A 6,387-nucleotide genomic window follows, 5' to 3' on the forward strand; every position below is an offset into this window, starting at 1 on the left:
TGTACTATAATACCAAATGTTTAAATTGGGCAATTTCCAAAATTTAAGGGGTGGGCCAAGGTACCCCTCCCGGGGTGCACCAAAGTACCTATGTCTTATGATAGATAATGAACCCCTAACCATATAAGGTAATAGAACCTCATCAAAGGGGGATAAAATATACCAAATACCAAACACGTGGTTGTACTAAAATTTTGGCAATTTTGTACCCCTAAAAGGGAACGAGGTGGACCACCCAAATTTATAGTGATCTATATTAGTATCCTATACTATAATACCAAATGTTTAAATTGGGCAATTTCCAAAATTAAAGGGGTGGGGCAAGGTACCCCTCCCAAAAATTTAAAGGGGTGCACAAATGTACCTATGTCTTATGATAGGTAATGGACCCCTATACATGACCATATAATCATATAAGGTAATAGGACCTCATCCAAGGAGATAAATTAGGTCGAAAACCAAACACGTGGTACAACGTATTGCTTACGTTTATAGTTTTGGCAATTTTGTACCCCTAGAAGGGAATGAGGTAGACCACCCAAATTTATCATAATACATATTAGGGTCCTATACTATTATACCCAATGTTTAAATTGGTCAATTTCCAAAATTTAAGGAGTGGGCCATGGTACCCCTCCCAAATTTTTCAAGGGGTGCATTAATATACCCATGTCTTATGAAAGGTAATGGACCCCTGTATACGCCCATATAACTATATAGGGTAATAATACCTCATCAAAGGGGATAAATTAGGTCAAAAACCCCCGAAATTTGAATTTTTGGCAATTTTTTACCCATGAAAGGGAACGACATAGACACCCAATACTGATAGAGGTACATACTATGGTCCTAGGCTACCATACCAAATTTTTAGATTTGGCAATTTCCGAAATTTAAGGGGGTGGTCCTATGTACCCCTGCCAAAAATTTAGGGGGTGGGCCAAGGTACCCCTGCCAAAATTTAGAGGGGGTGGTCCTAGGTACCCCTAGGTCATTGAGCCCTGGCCAAGGTCATTGACCTTTGACCTATGACGTCACAAATGTCGGGGTCAAAGTCCAAACTTCGATAGGGTGTCCCCATTACTACTCCAAAATTTACAGACTAAAACTGGGTGTACATTTCTAAATTATAAGATAAACTACAAGTGAAAATAAGGTTTATGCATCAACAGTATTTTGTGTTGTGTATGCTTCTGTGATATAAGTAGACTTCGGATCGATATGCACTGGAAAACGGCAAAATATGCATGCAAATATGCGCTAGAAATCACAAAATTATGCACTGAAAATATGCAAATATGCACTAAAAAGGATAAATATGCAAAAATGAAAAGCTAAAGTTAGCGAGAAATTTTATTATCTTCAGAGAACAAGTTGTATTACTTGAATTGCATATACTTGGTGTAAAACTATGATGCATTCATGCTACAATAGACAAGTATATAGTTTTCGGTATTTTCTGGCAAAAACCTGCATTTGTCAGTGAAAATGTTCCTTCCGTGTTACGGTCGTTAAGGGACACTATTTCAAAGAAGCAATGTTACATGCCGATAAATACGTAATTCGTGCGTCGTTGTTTCCAGGAACACTTTATGTGCATTAGACAAGAATTTTATGGCAGGTTTTTTCGCGTCTATTGACTGTGCTTTTCGAAAAAATGTTTATCCGATTGGTCTTGGCGGAGCCTGTTTCGTTATTGAATCAAACGGCTCAAATGCACTGCAATGTCCTAATCATCGCTCTTCTCATCTCGTTATGATATTTGAAATTGAACTAAAATGAGTATTGATAAACGCAAGTTCGCTTTTAATGTTTTCAGTATCCATGGCTTCTTGAATACATTTGGTTTCTTCGGGTTGAAACAGCTCAGTGTGTGAAATTGAAATACATCTACCCCCATATATATATATATATATATATATATATATATATATATATATATATATATAGATAGATAGATAGATAGATAGATAGATAGATAGATAGATATATACAAATAAAAAATAGAATGCGCCAAGTATTTGTGATAAAAAATAAATAAATATACTCAGAGAAGTAAGTAAACATTTTTGACATAAGCATATAGTAAAACCTGACTAGCGAAATTGAACAGGATTGTAAAAATTTCCCTTAAAGGTTTTAAAGTTAACGGAGATAGATCTATGCAAGAAAATAAATAATGGACATAGGGAGATAAAATAAAATGTTATACATACCCTATTAAATTACAGTATTTAGTTATGGTACAAATTCATACACATAAAACTTACAGTGAACAAAGAAAAGCCTACACACATTTTCCAAGGCCAAGACAAAAAGTAGATGCTATGTCCTCCTCCCTCTACTTTTGGCTTCCTTTGATCTATTGTGTATATTATGCTCCTTGTTCCATGTCTCTAAACCAGCTGGAGAAATAGTTATTGGTTTGGAAATTACTATATAAATTGCACTTCGTTCAAAAAGTTGCACGGTATCTAGGGCCCTATATGGCGCTAGACTATAGGTTAAATGTGTAGGATAACAAGTAAACGAAGACCTTTACAGACAACGTAGTTCATATACGTAACCTCTCACAGAATGTCTAAAATTTTTCTAAACGCTGCATTCCGGAACTTGAAAATTACCGTTAACAAGTATATTTTAACACCCGATGTTCGCTACACAGGTTCCGACTAATCAAGAAAATTTAACCCCTTTACCTTTAAATTCATGGAACCGTGAAATATTTCCGTTTATTAAGGGGCCTTTTTACTGTATTAAAAGCTTGCATTTAAAAACTTATGTTCTTGTTTAAAAGAAAATAAATCCACTTCAAATTACTTTTTGTATCCAATTATGTGTTAATCCAAGAATATTTTCTCCTAGCATAACATTGTCCGTTTAAAACAGTAAGAATTTACAATGTATAATATTGATACTTAAAATGGAATAAACTGATTTGAGCGGGACATGGAGCATGAATAGGAAGAAGGTAAAGTTACCGAAAACATAACAGAAGACTTAGTAGGAAAGTTACGTTTCGAGAGACTGGGGTGCATATCAACAGCTTATATTTAAATAATCTCCTTAAACGAAGACTCGGTAACTTATCTAAAAAAGTAACTGCTGCGACAAGTTTTAGATTTTGTGAAGCAAATATTTTAATTAATTGTAGAGCATATTTTCAAAAAGGTTGTTCATTTCTTCCCAAAAAACTTTTTAAAGAGTTTCTTTGAAATGATCTCTGTCGAGTATACAAAAAAAAAAAAAAAAAAAAACTACAACTGGGTTGTTTCATACTTGTAGAACTCCTTACCAGACTTGAAACTGTTATGAAAATATAAGAAGGCCAAAAAATAGGGCGCTGTTGAAGTGTAAGCTTTTGCTGCCGAACAAAATGGAAATGTCCTCTCCTGAAAACAAGCATACTTAGTTTGAAAATATTACTTGTTTAGCACACACTTTGCAAAATATATTTTCTCCTTGAATTGTTAACGTCTCTTGACCTCAATCCATTGTTTCAGAGGGTCCATTAATTGTATTGCTACACCTTCAAATTTCAATTTTAACTAGCTCTCAGAATTTTGTCCGTTTTTGTCCATCCAAGAAAAATTTTGTACCATTTAAATAAACGACGGAAGGCCATTTCTAAATTTGGGCCACTTCGATCACCTGTCGTACGACATACAATTTCGAATTTTAATTAGTTCAGAATTTTGTTGATTTGAACATTTTTTACCACCAGGAAAAAATTTCGCACCATTCAAATAAACCAGGGACGGACATTTAAAAATTTGGCCATTTCGTTCACCTGTAGTGAGACATTTCAAATTTGAATTTTAACTAGCTTGATGGTACAAGACTCTACAAAACAGTGAAAATTCTAAGCTAGTTAGAATTAGAATTTAAAGATGTTACACTACTGGTGAACGAAGTGTCCAAAATTTTGAAATGACTCTCCATTATTAATTTGAGCGTTCAAAATGTTTCTTGGTGGTACAGAAATGTACAAAAATTGACAAAATCCTGAGCTAATTAAAATTCGAATTTGAAAATGTCACACTACAGGTGATCGAAGTAGCCAAATTTTGCAATGACCTTCCTCGTTTATTTGGATGGTTCAAAATGTTTTGTTTGTGATACAAGGATTGGACAAAATCCTAAGTTTGTTAAAACGCGAATTTGAGCATGTCACACTGATCGATGTGGCCAAAATTTCAAATAGCCCTCCTCGTTTATTTCAATTTTACATAATTTTTCTTAGTGGTACAAAAATATACTAAAATCTGAGAAAATTATGAACTATTTAAAATTCAGATTTTGAACATGTCGCACTACAGGTAATTGAAGTGGGCAAATCTTGAAGTAGGCCTTCGTTCATTTGAATGGTACAAAAATGTTTCTTGGGTGATCAAAAATAGGCAAAAATTGGACAAAATTGTGGGCTAGTTAAATTTCAAATTTAAAGATCTCTCACAACAGGTGATCGAAGTGACCTAATTTTGAAATGGGCCTTCTTTTACTTGGATTTTACAAAAAAAAAAAAAAAAAAATCTTGAGTGGACAAAAATGAACAAAATTCTAACGTAGTTAAATTTCAGAGTTGAAGATGTCTCACTACAACTAAATGGACCCTGTTTCAGGAGATAATTTCTAGAAGATTTTTCTTTCGGTATTTTTGTCCTGCCACAGGACCACACAATTTCAAATCCACACAAATACAACGGTAGCAACTTTAACTTCCGAGATGAGTGAAGTGGAAATTTTGTTGTAGGTGATTTGATACCGTTATTTATATCTTCTATTTAGAAAAAGGGTGTCAATCATGCATCATTGGCAGGAGGATGAATTTACTCACCCCTTTCTTATTCTCCTTTTACATGACCTTGGAAGATATTCGAAGCCGACAACAATGAACCATTTTAAGGTCTTGAGTCTATTTATATTAGAAACTTGGAATTCCATATGTGAGGAAAGTTATTGCACGTTAAAAATTATAAATTTGGTCGTTACTTTAAATATGCATTTATATGCAATAACGACATAAACATGCACTAACCACCGAAATATGCAAATATATGCACCAAAAATATCTATTTTACCCCAAAACAGCTGAAACGCATTTCTGTTTAAAGAGCGTATCAATATCACATCAGGAAATAAACATGCAAATATGCAAAAATCTGAAGTCTAGATATAACTAATGGGGTCCTTCCTGCTAGTCTGTTTCCAAAAATATCACTATTTGGCTCATTTCTGATAGGGCGCTATGTTCTTCATGGACTGGTTTGCATGGTAACATGTAGGATGCAGCTGAACATTGCAGTGCAGGCAATTTGTCACTGACAAAAGACAGCTGAACATACAAAGGCCCCCCTTATCTTCAATAGCTTAGGGTCCCATCAAATCTAAGGATTAGGATTAGGATTTGATTTCTCGACTTTCGGCATCTAAGGCTATTTAGCCCTTCATGATTTAAAGGATGACGTCCCTCGGCGAGCACACAATCCGGGGAAAGGGAAGGAAGAAAGGATTGGGGAAGGAAGGAAGCGGCCTGGGACCTATAAGTTAGGTATCACCCTGGCATTTGCCTGGTGTGAATGAGGAAAACCCAGGAAAACCTCAGTCAGGGTGGCTGGCCTGAAAAAGCGTGTTACACTTTTTCGACCGAGTGAACCAATCAAATCTAAATCCGTCTCTGGTGCCCAGTATGTGTCAAAACAGTATAGAAAGATTACTACAAGAGCTACAGAGTATAAATGCTCGGGGATTACAGATAAGAAAGGATATATGTTTTTATTTTAAGGAATCGTTAAAATTTGATCAACGAGCTCGGAAATCTTGTTGCATATAGAATACGAGAGATGGCGGTGAGCACAAATAGTGATTTTATTAATTGTCATACTTTTTGTGTAATCTATGTTCGAAACCTCTGCATTGTTTTTCAGCAGGGCCGCCCACAGGGGGGATGTATGGCGCAAGCTGCGCCATTGAGAAAAATTTTGGGGGGGATTTTACTCTACTTTCGAACTAGCAATTTTACTGTCGGAATAGCATTAAAACACTATTTTGAGAAGCTAATTTTCAAAAATTTTCGGGGTAAACCCCCGTACCCGCTGCTTCGATACTCAATGAATGAAGTACCGCGCAAGTAGCCGTATAAAAGGAAAGGTTGGTTCGTTTTAAGAGAGAAGGCCCGCCCACAGGAGGGATGAATGGCGCAAGTTGTGCCATCGAGAAAAAAAATTGGGGGAGGAATTTTACTCTAATGTCGAATAAGTAATTTTGCTTTCGTCAGAATAACACTGGAACACGATGCGATTTTTTTTTAAATCTCGAGAATGAATCCCCCTACCCCCTGCTTAGAAACTCTATGAATGAAGTACCGCGCAAGATGCTATATGAAAG

This window comes from Thermobia domestica, chromosome 8 (genome assembly GCF_964235325.1).
Source record: "Thermobia domestica chromosome 8, izTheDome1.hap1.1, whole genome shotgun sequence".
NCBI lineage: Eukaryota > Metazoa > Arthropoda > Insecta > Zygentoma > Lepismatidae > Thermobia > Thermobia domestica.